Raw genomic sequence first — 14,168 nt, forward strand, 5'->3', positions numbered from 1 at the left:
ATTAATGAAATTCATCATTAATATTCTGTGATGTTGAGTTCAACGTCTACTTTTACGGCTGCTCTACCTTTGATTTTCTTCTGCACTTATCCCATTAAATGAATGTTGAACAATCACCGATTAAATAGCGATGCTTCATTTTGTCTAACTCAATCCTTTACAGCTGGAATTGACAATTTGCACAGATCATATCACAATAATAACCCTCATTTTATACACTTCCAACACATTAACTCGGATCTACTAACGAAATGCGGTCAGTTTGCATCCCACCCCGAACAGCCTTCAAAGCGTTTTCAGAATCAATTTGTCTCTGATTTTCTCAATAAAGGGTAATCGCTTGGTTACCAGAAACAAAATTAATTAAAACCTTTAAAGAAGAAAAAAAAATCTATAGAGGAAATGCCTTACTATATAATATCTTTAGAGCATTCCCTCCAAAGAGTCCACTTTAAGGAGAATCAGTCCCTCTTTGGGATCCAAATCCCAGTGCCCCTCTTTTCCTCCCTGATGTCCTCTTTTCTAGGAGCCCAGAATGTTTGTCGGGGATGAGTTTATCACAATGTTCTTTGCTGTATAGAACAATGGGTTCTAGGTGGGTTTTAGGTCCTAAATCTTTGGCTTAGATTTTATTAACTCCATTAATATTCTATGAAATTTGACCACTTCAATACTACTCAAAAATTCCAATAAATCTCACGTTGATATCATTTGATCCAGTAGAATTGTCCAAATTTATTGTTCTTTTGTTCTATTTTGGATACTTGACTACAGCTACCATTGCGTCTCTGCTTACAGAGAGCCCCCGTGGGGCATTAAAGAAGGAGGGTATGACTATTGGCCTAGGTGGGCTACTAAGGACATGCCAGAAGTTGGAGCAGTGATGGGACATATGTAGCAATGTTGCCAGTGTACACGCGTTAATTTGAGAACTGGGTAGGCTCTTACCTCTTCTCGGAGATGAAGGACGTAATTAAAAAACGATATTGAAAAACACATGAAAGTTTTTTTATTTTATTACATTTATATTAATTATATTTTATTATATTTCTCCTATTTTTAATATTATTTGATAAATGTAACAACTGTTTTTTGTGTTGTTTTTTTTTTTACTTTTACTCTTCAGTTATTCCTAGCATTCCGGGTGTATGATATAGTAATGACAATTATGTTAGGAAAGAAAATTATGAGCCTCGATATAAAATGACTTTACAGCATGGCTCATTGCTTTAAAACACTTAGCGAAAACTTTTGTAGGTCCTTAAACACAAATATGGCAGCCATTAGCAGGCTTTTGCAGTCAGGCATAAAATTAGACCCACAGGCCCTATAAACAATAGTGTGTTTTTGGGAAGATTAAATCGGTGTACACAGCTGTGAGAGGCTCTGTTCGCACATACACGATCATTCCGCGTTAGGCAGATTTTGTTTGACAGTCTACTCTTGCTTCATCTATATTTCACGATTCCACAAGTGGGCCTTCAATTATTTTTTTGGGACCACACGCCGGTTAATATAAATGTAGTGAGTTGTCAAGTCAATTTCTAACATAAACCAACGTTTTGTGCCGTACGTCCAAGTTAACATGTTTGTAACACGAGATCGGAATAGATGAAACACAAAGAGACAAGAAGCGAATTTCATTGGCTGCATGGAACATTCTACTTTAGAATGTTGGAGAGTAAATTCCATTCAGTCAATTTTGAGATGTTTATATGGCATTTACCCTTGAAATTATTAATTTGGAATATTATTTGAATGTATTTCTGAAATGTATTATGATACATTTTGAGGGTTTATGTCCCTTAGGTTACTACAGTCTTACAAGTAAATTTAAAAAAAATTTCCTGCACCCAATCACAGGAAAGTTATCTAATTTGCACTGACATTATGACGATATCTAGGAACGCTATAGGTTTGACCTGGAGTCTCCGGGGGAAGTAATGTTTTCCGGTGTCTCCAAGTCACTTTCCTGTTTTAACGGGGGAGGAGTGGTGCATGCCTGCTTCATGTCTACTTCTTCTCCTTCTCCCTGTCCACTAAAACTGAAGGAACACTTGATCTCATTACAGTAGCCTATTGTAGGATATAGATGAGTTGGGGGAATCAGGCTCACCGCGTTGGGGTTGTTACGGTCGGCAGTAGTTGGCGGCTCTTGAAAAGGGCCCAATTTTCTGCTTGCTCGGCTCAAATTTTATGTCTTACTTCTCCAATTATCAATGCGGAGGTCCTGCTTTTGGTGCCCATTGGCTCTGCCCTCTTCCCAGCCCTTCCTTGATACCTAATAAATCCATAGGTTGATTTACTAAAGTTGGCAAGAGAGTTGTGATTTCAACTCCCCGATTTTCTAGCATCCAAATCTCTTTAACCCCTTAATGACAATGGGTGGTCCCTAAACCCATTGAAAACATTGCATTTTGAGTCTGTACATGTATGGGCTTTGTCATTAAGGGGTTAATGATTAAGATACAGCTTTATTTGGAACTGAGAAGACATATCTATGAATTTCCAGGATTAACAATGACATCTCCTTCAGAAACCCTGTCCTGACACTGATGTGATAAGATAAAATGTCGGGCTTGGAATATAAGGGGGGGGGCTCCTTATACATTACAGGGTTTATGTTGTATCTCTTGGTGGCGTCTACTGCTTTATGTCAATGTAAAACCCTCAGTCAGAAATACTACAATAAAAAGCCTGCCAGGAAAGGCCTTGGAAATATAAATTTTTATTCTGTGGCTGGATTTATATCTTTCAAATGCTTTTACACAAGAAGTGATTTATCGTCAGTGTCCTTTGAGAAATTGGACAGCAAATTAAATTTAGCAATGACATTTCATAAGAGTAAACTCTGCGGTGGAAACCCACTTGGGAGTGATAACTACGAGAGGGCACACGCAGCTATAGTGAAAGTCAAGCCCGTATCTTCTTGTTGGTAGTCGGAAGAAGGCCTGGACCGGCCATCTGGCGTGTCGGGCAGATGCCTGGTGGGCCAGTGGCTTGTAAGGCCACATACTCGCAGATAACTGCCGGATCTCGTAGTGTGCAGCCACACGCTGCCTGAGTATAAAAGCCAGTGGCCTCTGGCCTTAAAGTGCCAGGCCCATTAGTCATGGAGAAGCATAAGAGCAGTAATCTTACACAAAGGTGTCCATTCCCTTACGAAAAACTTACTGCAGTTTTTTGGACATGAAAAAACTGCAATACTGCACTTTTACTGCACATTTACTGCAGTTTTACTGCATTTGTACTTCACTGTACTGCAGTTGTACTGCAGTTATTTTTGTAAGGAAGTACAAATGCAATAAAGCTGCAGTACATTGAAGTACAACTGTAGGTTTGCAATATAAAAAAAAAAGTGCAGTAAATGTGCAGTAAAACTGCAGTACAGTGAAGTACAAATGCAGTAAAAGTGCAGTAAATGTGCAGTAATACTGCAGTAAAAGTGCAGTATTGCAGTTTTTTCATGTCCAAAAAACTGCAGTATTACTTCAGAAAAACTGCAGTAATTTTTTGTAAGGGATTAATTCCTTTTTCCCATGTGATCTCCCTTTAGTAAATTCAGTTGTAGTCGCTACAGTTGATGTCGCCATTGCCTAGCTAGACTTTGGACACTAAGAGTCAGTACCAGCTTTACCTGACGCCAAAAGTACAGGAAGCCAGAGAATTGACGTAAACACGGATGCTTTTTGCTAATTTTGTGACATCTTACTTAAGGACATCTGTAGCCACCTAAATATTTACATGTTTGTGTTCCATGCTGTGTCACGGTGATGCCATCTGAGCTAAGTTCTGGTCCCCAAGAAGCTTCCAGATCCCTCCAACTGGCTTCTCAAGCAACAGAGGCTCATATGAAGGAGAGTACTTGTGCAAAACAACTATTTGTAATAGATATGTCTTAGCGTGTAAGATAATAACTAAAGGACATCATCGTATAGTAGGAGTTCTCCTTTAAGGATACTTTCTAAGGGTCCCTATTTAGGAGGAAAAGATCCTCTTTGGTTCCCAAATCCCCCCCCCCCCCAACTGCTGTACCTAGTAGTAACAAGAAACATTAGTTATACATGGAAATATCTTCTCGCCACCTCATAATAAAGCCGATAAAAAGTGTTTTTTGCCCATTAGTAACAAAATCCAAAATTGTGATTTTCCGGAAAGTGCAGTAAGTAGTAAAAAAAATTCCACCTTCGGAATACATGCCGGATACGTACCGGATACATGCCCTCTTGGAATTTGACTGCATTTAACAAAAAAAAAGGGGGTAAACCTTTAAATCTGGAAGCAATAGCTCGATTTTCTTTTTATTGGAAATCCAGGCATTTCCTTCTTGTGCATCCAGTATAAGTAGGTCATTATTATAAGAGGTAATAAGAACATTGTTTGAATAACTATGTTAACAAACTTTGAATTTGCTCAGCATTAAAAAAAAAACAAAAAAACCCTGCGAACCGACAGCAGTTGTTAAATATTTGTTTTTGTCCAAATTATTTTTTTATACACCGATTTTCAATGCGGTCTGGCGGATTCCTATCTAATCCTTTTGAAAACTAACAAATAAGCCGCATTTTATTCCTGCTACGCATTTTCCTCGGCTCCCTACTGAGATCTGCGTGAGCGACGGAATTATTCCGCGGATATCTCTGCAAACAGTCCGCGGACAAATATACTCCACGGTTAAGATGTGACATTGAAAACCCGGGATACGACGAAGATGAATTGGAAGTTAGTTTCTCGAAGTCGCGGCTGACATGTGATGAGCGATAAGCGTAGGTTACAGGATTTGACGAACTGATATGATGGATTCTTCTGAATGTAAAATTCTGATGAACAATTCAAGTAGAAATCATGTTTTGCTTGGTCCATGGCTTCAAAGATCAGATTGGACCTAGGAACTTGCTAAAATTCAGGAATTCAGCCTAGTTGACCGAGGTTCCGCCAACATGCCTTCTGGAGATGGGCACAGAACCCCAAAATTGGAAATAATTTAGCTGCTTCCTCCTCCTGGCACAGGTTCCGACGGGCTCTCCTTTCCCCTGATAAACCCAATTAAACCCAATTTAAACCCACATAGGCTCACACACCACTAGATTATAGATTATAAACCTCAAGCAAACCTTGTTATCACTAATTCCATCACATGGTCTTGTCTATATATGTTCTGTTACATCAATTTTATTTATTGGAGATAACCTTAATTTATTGTCGTTAATTACCTTTTAATTTTTTAATATTTTAATATTTTTGTTCAATTTTTATTCCAGAGAGAAATGATCAAACAAAAAAATATTTTAATTTACATGTTCTATTTATATATTTATTTTTAATGGACAATTAATAGCAATGGCCAATTAAGACATTTTCCCATCATTATTTAACCAATTGTGCAATATTATAAAATTAGTTATAAAAACGATTCAGATCTTCTGAACGTCTTATTTTATTTTATGAACACTGTGCATTACTATTTAAAAGCAAATACATATTTCCAGATTTTATATTTGCTATTTTTCTAATTTACATTATGGGGTTTTTTTACGCACTTTGAGATTTTCATGGCTCTGGCACTGCCTGCTTTGTATCCAACGTGTCCTCGTTTAGTTATTAGTATATTTTTCTATATTTGTGTCGGTGATATACATAAAAAAAGATTAGCGGAACTCAAATCCGTTCAGGCTGATCTGAAAATGAAGATGCAGCTTATATGTTTGGGGAAATGGTAACTCCCACTCCGCGGCAATGATACGATTCATTTAGTGTGATTTAAATTACCTTGGCAATGCTGGTGTTTATACACAAGCCCTCATATTGCTCCTTCGAGGCAGACTGAGAAGATCTGTTTGTTAGATAATATATAATGTGGAGTCTGTACAGGGGCAGCAAACAAGGAAGGACAACGTCTGGCATGGCAGCTGCTGTGGACTCCAAGCCAACTGTAGTCCACAGGAGATGGAATCGTAGACCATTGCAGATGAAGCATCAGCCCAATGTCTGGTTTGGCCATGTCGGAAATATTTAAGGACAGCTAACCTTTGTTTCTTCCCATATTCTCTCTCTTGGCTTTGGTCCATCACATGGTGGGAAAAACATGGAAGCATAGCCAGATTGGTGTCACCGGGAAGAGTAGAAGGTGGAGGATTGACAGGCATCTTGAGAACCCAAGTCCTGAGTCCAACCCACCATTTTGTTAAGCCACAGGTCACTCACTGCCTTGTCCTATGTGGTTCAGTCTTCAAATCACACCATCTGTCCTCATCTGTCCCCAAGTTATGGACATCCCTGCTGGGTTTTTGTGTAAATCAGTGGTGGGTTCCTAAAACATGAGGCGTTTGCTTCGGATCAAATTTTGGGTTATTATTCAGTGTTGGGTGGGATTAGGTTCACCACATCACACCAATGTACCACGGGCCTTGGAGTCTGATACAAGCCAAAGAAAGCATACACATTTCTGGCTGGTTTGCAGGGATGTCTTATGGAACCTCATGTGTCCCCATTGAGTGTCAGCTCTGGTGTGCCGAATGGACAGATAAAAGAAATGAATGTTACAGAGAATGGGGATTGTAGTCTCGGCCAGGACAGGCCATTGGACCTACCAGTTTCCCACAATCCAGTGCTTTATCGTTAGACCACCTGGTGGTCCAGCAGGTCGCCACATGCATATCATTTATCAGCAGCCGACCTTCCTCCTCTTCCTCAGTCTGTCCCTTCTGTTGTCCAGAGCAGCTGTTGTGACAGATATTGCCTATCCTTGCTAAATAAAATAATACATTTATTCTAATTTAATATGAATAACATTGATTCGGTCCACAGATGCGCTATTCAGAAACAGGAACCCCTCATTTTCATACACCACAGATGATCAAAAGTCACTTATAACAAAAATTGCCATAGATCTGTCAGACTGTATCCATTAAACCGTTGCAAATTCGGAAGTTCGGTTGGTACAAACGGCTTCATTAATCCATTTCCTCTACGAAATTTAAATGTAAATTAACCCGTTCGACTGAACCAAGCTAAATCCCCAAATACTTAAAATTTCCATTTTCAGGTGGTAATTTTCATTACAATATGCAGCTTATTAATATAGCGATAACATCTGGTTTAATAATCTGCCAACAAATTGGAAGTTTACCAAATACTGCATTCCAGTCCAAATAATCTTTAAAAAAAAAGACTTTTCTTTAGAATGGATTACGTTAGTTCTTTCTCTCTCTCTAAAAAAAAAAAATTGATATATTCTTTCACAGGAAAATACATTAATTCAGATTTCATATAAATGTTACAGAGAATGCAATAGACCTTTAGCGAGGGCAAAAGCTAAACAACTCTGTATGTAAGCCCTCCGGGCAGCTACCAGCAAACCGCTACCGGCGGTGAACAGTCACACAATTCAATTTTCTAAGTTGCCTACATGCAAATGTCTCTCCCGTATATCTTCTGCCCATAGATCCTAGGGCTAGCGTTTAAAAGGGGCGATTCGTTAAGTGCAGCGCCAGCCTCATCATTTTCAATGTATTCAAGTCATGTATTTATTGTGTATGGGCTTATTTAATTACTTTTATTGGAATCTTTCTCTCTAGCGTCGGCTTATACTAACTTATTTTCAGCACAGGCATTTCAAACTAATCAATGCTATTGGTCAGTTTTTTTTTGTTAATCCAAATGAGGGGTTATTCAAATAAATAAATAAATATGTATTGATATCAAGAGTTGACGCGGTAATATCTTGCTCACAAAAGGTTAAATGGCTATGAAAGATTAAACCATAAATCCTATAGCTTCCAAGTGTTCCGGTCTTCACAGGACAGTCCTGATTCTCAGGCATTGTCCTATGGAGCTGCCTCAATTTCTTGATTTTGTGGACAATGAAGATCGTGGGCTGGTTGGGGAGGTCTTCTGATCTCCTCCGACCACAGAAGGAGGTGGAAAAATCAGTAGAAGTCTACGTGTTTTTGTTCCATCTCCTCACTCTTATGCCAAAGTTGTTGCCATAATGTATCACCCGTTGTTTCTAGAGGGTTGTTGTAATAGCCACTGATTATCCTGATGTTTTGTTTGATTTACTTAATCTTACATTCAATTTAATAAAATCTTCAAGTATCTTAATCCTGACCCCTCCAAAGAACTGCCAGGATAAACATTCTTAAAGAAACAATTGAAGCCCCCTTATACTTTGTAGCGTTTTCAAAAAAATAACTTTATTAAAGCTATATTAATCTTTATTTAATACCTAGTTGATTAAAGCTAGGAGTCACATTGCTATCTGTCTGAAGTATTTTTTATCCAAACAAAATTTTTAATTAGAAATAATTACTCCTCGGAGAACGCAAACATTCTGTTCTGGTGCAATAAAACTTCTGTTGCTTTGAAGAACAAAACAGAAAAAGCTTTCGGGATCAAATGTAACCAGTTTTCAGGTGAAGGTTACGGAAAAAGATATTTGTAATTTCAATATACGTCGATAAATAGGATCTGAAGCAAGTAAGCTGTCTTCTTTCAGATTACTCCCTTGCACTTTTGTGTCACTCTTAATAAAGCTATTTCTGATATAAGCTCCGGGCTGGTTATAGACAGAATCATTCTAATTCAATACGACATGATGGACGCGGACAGACACGGCGAGTCGTGGCGATGAATCGCCCGACGAAGAAACCAAGTTCTACAAAACCACCTCACGTCTTCGGAAAACCATTTGTATTGGTTTACAGTTCATTAACGGTCCTAATGCACGAAGATGCAATTTGTGACATTATCGAAACCTGGCGTGCCGGTGAGATTCAAATGTTTTATAAAAAGTTGCCAATAAGGAATCACTCCAAAAAAACTAAAATCATTCCACAATTCTAAGAAACTATCAGTTCTATTAAACAATTAACATCATTACAATAAACAACTTAAAAAAGCATGACCCATTCGTTAACGTCATTAACTTGATTTTGAAGCTAGACACTTTTCTGCATCTCAAAACATCAGTAGACTGCAATAAGTCTTGAGCGATGAAAGGTCTTGACTACTTGAAGGTATCTTCATGATGAGTAAGATATTGATTTTTACCCCACCGTTTGCACCCTACCAAGTGTGGTAAGAAAAACCCATCACACATGCTGGGAGCCGGTAAAAACTGGGAAGTATACTGAACAAGCATAGTTTGTCCAACCTTTGCTGCTATTTTTCTTCCAGGGACTCTTTCCACTAGAGATTGGAGGAGGACATGGTTCCATTCAGCTACAAGTGTGTTTGTGAGGTCGGGCAATAATGTTGGGGAGCAGCTGGGGCTCCAATTGATCCCAAAGTTGTGATAGTAGAAGTATTATTAAACACTCATCTACAGACACCCGACGGCTTGCTTTTCCCTCAGAAATCTCATGGTGCTGCCACAACCACAAGGGATTCTGGGTAGGCGCATGCAAATAATGTCAACAATGATCACCTTTTTCCTCTATATCCACTTTATACATAGACCCCTTGAAAGTAATTGCCTGCTGTACAGGACAGCCTTCAGACAAAACTCAAGAGATGTAGTAGCCAGATCACCGCTCATGGACAGCTGTTTTGTCCTTCATGGGACTCGTCAGCATGAGGTTATGATACTGGCTTAATAGTTGAGGCTTGGGGTAACCAAGATAAACCAAGGTAAATAGGTAATCATTGTTGACCTTATTTGCATGTGCCTACCCAGAATCCCTTGTGGTTGTGGCAGCGCTATGAGATTTATAAGAGAACAACAAGCCTTCTGGCTTGTCTGGTGTCTGTAGATGAGTGTTTAATAATACTTCTACTACCCCTTAATTTTAAGTGGAAGGGTTTTCCGTCACCTTTACTCACCATAACTTTGGTTATTGGTATTAAATGAGGTAGAGATCAGGGGGCTGTACAGGACAGTCAGGTTCTTACGTACAGATCTTGACAAACCATTGTAGCCGTTGGATGGTTTTGTACATGTTGATCACAGTTTTGTGTGCAACTGTACAGCCATAGGAATTCATTATGTGGCAGAAATTGCAAAATCCACTAATTAAAACGGGCATCCACATACTTTTGGTCATGTCTTGTGAGTGTGCACATTGCACCATTATATTATTATATTGGGATGAGTTCAGCTCATGCGTTATTTGTTTTTTTATTTTAGTATTCTGAACACACAGTCTTCTCTGGCCAGCTTTCTAACACGCATTGTATGCACTTTTTCTCTAGAACTTTTTGTACTTTACGAATAGCTCTGGATTTACAGGTTAGCTGCCGCTAGGATAAACAGAGAATTTGAAGAGTTGACGCGATGCTTGTCACTTACACTTCCTGCAAACGGCGGACCTCGGTGAGGATTTATATATATATATATATATATATATATATATATATATATATAATATAATTGTATTTATTTGATTATTTAATGTCCTTTCTATTTTCCAAATTTTGAACTTTATTCAACTGAATAAATTTAAAGAGCACCAAAGAAACTTCTCAAAAAGCCCAACTGACTCTCATGAGTTAACTTAAATCATTATTTACAAAAAAATACAATGTATATAAAATATCTGAAGGACATTAATCTAGAATTCATTCAAGGTATCCCCTAACTCGATTCCTACACAGAAAATTAAATATTAGACACTTAACACGGATAATAAAATGATTCCGTAGTTGCTCTTCATAATGTAGATATATTAGGAATGTAAATCAAGTATTTTTTAAAATATGTATTATGCCACGCTAGAGATTAAACACACACCCACGGATCTACATCTGAAAATTATCGGCCCCGGTGGAAACAACTGAATTATTTATAGCGTCGTTAAAATACCTTTAGACTAGTCTCTAACTTACGGTTAAATAAACACATCTGCCTGGTAGAACCGTATGTGTTTTCTGTGAAAAAAAATAATTTAGGGAGGTGTTATGATAGGAGACACTATTTTTATTTTATTTTCAGAATAAAATAATAAAAATAGCTAAAATATGAATTTAATATAGGGCATACATTTCTTGTATCTGTTTCCAAACATAGGGTGTGGTAATATCAATTTATACATGAAAATGCAGTATAATTAAGGATCAACATGTATAATATTCATACCTAGGAGCTCTCTAAGGTTGACCTGTAGTCTCTGGGTGAATCCCTGCTTCCCAGGTTCTCCGGGTCAGTTGCCTCTTTCTCTAAGCAGGGGAGTGGCATGTTGCCCCGCCCACTCCCTTCTCATGCCTAGTTTCCCCTGCATAGTGTCCAATTTTCTCCAACTAAAAGATATTTTTTTAATGTTAACCTCACCCTAGATGGCTAGGCCCACCCATATAAGTGACTGGCCCACCCATACACACGGCTAGGCCTACCCTATATGTAAAACTACTCTCTCAGCGGTGGGAGAGCTCCAGGTAGCCTACCCTGGGAAATTTCCAATATAAGTAGGAACATGAGTAGGCTCCAAATGTATTATACATGCATCTCCTCTATATCTATTACTATTCATCTGCAAGTGCCCATATACATTATAGAAAAAAAAAACACAACTGAAAAACCCAAGAAGTGCAGGAAGCTTCATATTGTGAGAACTTTAAAAACAGAGGTGTATCAATGAGATTGTAAGCTCACAAGAGCAGGGCCCTTGGTATCAGTATGTATTAATGTGTTTTAATGTTTTTGTCAATTTTGTATATTGGAAGTTTTAACATAATTGTTAATTTTCACTGTCATTGTAATTGGGCTACTGAATCTGCCGGCGCTTAACAATTAAGTGTCATGTGTCGGGAGTCTCAATGCAACAATCAAATTATTCCATATACCATATGATGTCTGCAAGAAGTGGGGTTAAGCATGAGCTCAAACTCCTCCCATCATGTGATATAATGGCAAAAAAAACAATAAAAAAAAAAAAACAACTTGTTTTTTCCATTATATTTTTTCTAATATATGAACTATAACGTATTTTAAATTAAAGTATACATTTTAAGTGAAATTAAGAACATCTTTAAAATATGTGGTTTCCATTCCAGGAAATATATAAATATTTAAAATGGTAAAGCAGTCAAAAATTACAGTTTTCTCTGTTAAAGCGAAAATACAAAAAGTGTTGTTTTTTGAAAGAAAGCATGGGAAACGTAAATAATGCTTTACCCAGTATAACTAATTCCAACACAAAAAAGAAATAGACGGCGGGGTTCTTTTCATTAGATATTCACTCTGATTTAAACATCCATTTTTTCATTACTTGGAACGATGTTGGCTGCTTATTAAGCTTTAAGCAATTCATGCTTTTTTAGATAAACATTGTTAAAGGATTATATCTGGATACAAAACTTCTTTGTTCTCATGTAATGTTACCTGACTGCTAAAGCTAAAGAGTAGACATTTAGACAGCGGGACTCCTGCTCGTGCCAGTGTTTTATTTAAACGCAGGTATATACTGGGCCGGTATACATCTCACGTGGTCCACTCATTGACAAACGCCCGCTAAGCCTAACAGAACTCAATAGTTCTCTCGAGACGTAACAGAGAGATTGTCAAGGTTCCAAGTGTTTGTTTATCTGCAGCTGCTCTTCATTGGTTGATGCAAGAGGAGTCCCCTGCTGGTGTTAACCCCTGCTAAAAAAACTGTCAAAAAAGTTTAAAAAAAACAAACACGAATAACGTACACAAATATTCGCCCGAAAACAACATGGGAATAGGTGAATACTTGTGGAATACGAAAAGTTGTTTTTTTTTTATAAGAAGACTAAAACGAAGACTTAGCCGGCGACCAAGTCTAGTTTTCATGGAACGAAAACCAAAAAAGTTGGACGAATTTCGTCTGAACCGAAGACAGAGACGGAGGAATTTTGTTGAATACCAAGCAATTTTTTTCATGTAAAAGAACAAAAAATTTTCCACCGGCGCCCAAGTGGACTAGAAATGATAAGCCAAAAGCGAAATGAAAAATTCATCCAAATCAGGGCCAGGAGCACATGTCTAGTCCATATAATAGGAAATATGAAAGGCAAATGACTGGCCAGTCCAGACATCTTAAGGGTTAAACGTACTTTTATGCTACAATGAGTATTCTTCTGCTCCGTGAGATTATGTAACTAAATAATTATTTTCATAAATTTAGCAAATGTTTGAGGAACATCACTTCTCTGTGATTGTAATCTGTTAATTAACCTTACAATTAACCTCTTTGATTCCAGCCGTCAAGCTGAACTTTGCTGAGAAGACAACTGGATTCAAGGCGCAGTAGCGGCAGACTTGAATAATGAGTGGCTTCTCAACTTCATTTCTCAACCTCAAGTTAAAAGGAAACTCCCATCAGATTTGTTTAATCACTAGATCAGAATAAAAAAAGTTTTCCAAAAATATACGTATCTTTTTAAAACAGTTCCAGTTTTTGTCCCATAATATAATGTTTTCATTATGTATGATTCTCGCTCTGTTATCTGAGCCCCAATCTACTAAACACCCCGACTCCTTATCATACTGTCTGTGGGGAACAATAGAATGGCTCAGTCTTAATCACCCAGCTGGACTCTCTGACTAATGAAAGTCTATAGTGGAACGGACTTCATTAGTATTACCATAAAGCATCAGCTCAGTGTGTGTGGGGGAAAAAAACTACACAATTTTGCCTCCTCCACTACTAGCTCAAATTTCTAATTTGATTCAAATTAAATAAAATATATACACAACACACACATAGCATATAGACAGATACATATATACACACACACACATATATATATATATATATATATATAGTAGTAGGAGCATTATTGAACAATCATCTACAGACACCAGACAAGCCAAAAGGATTGTTTTTCCCTCAAAAATCTCATGGCGCTGCCACAGGCACAACAGATTCTGGACAGGCACATGTAAATAAGATCAACAATTTTCACCTTTTGCCTCTATATCCACTTTATACATGGATTTCTTGAAAGTAATTGCCTGCTGTATAAGACAGGCTTTAGACAAGACACAGAAAAAAGATGCTATAGTCAGATCACCGCTCATACACAGCTGTTTTATCCTTAACAGAATTTAGCAGCATAAGGTAGGGATACTGGATTAATAGTTAAGGCTTGGGGTAACCAAGAAATACCATTACATAAGTTATGGTGAGTAAAGGTGATGGAAAGCCCTTCCATTAAAATTAAGGGGGTAGTAGAAGTATTATTAAACACTCATCTACAGACACCACATG

The sequence above is a fragment of the Sceloporus occidentalis genome, unplaced genomic scaffold, assembly GCF_023333645.1.
Source record: "Sceloporus occidentalis isolate IW3139 unplaced genomic scaffold, rSceOcc1.0.p SCAF_122, whole genome shotgun sequence".
Taxonomy (NCBI): Eukaryota; Metazoa; Chordata; class Lepidosauria; order Squamata; family Phrynosomatidae; genus Sceloporus; species Sceloporus occidentalis.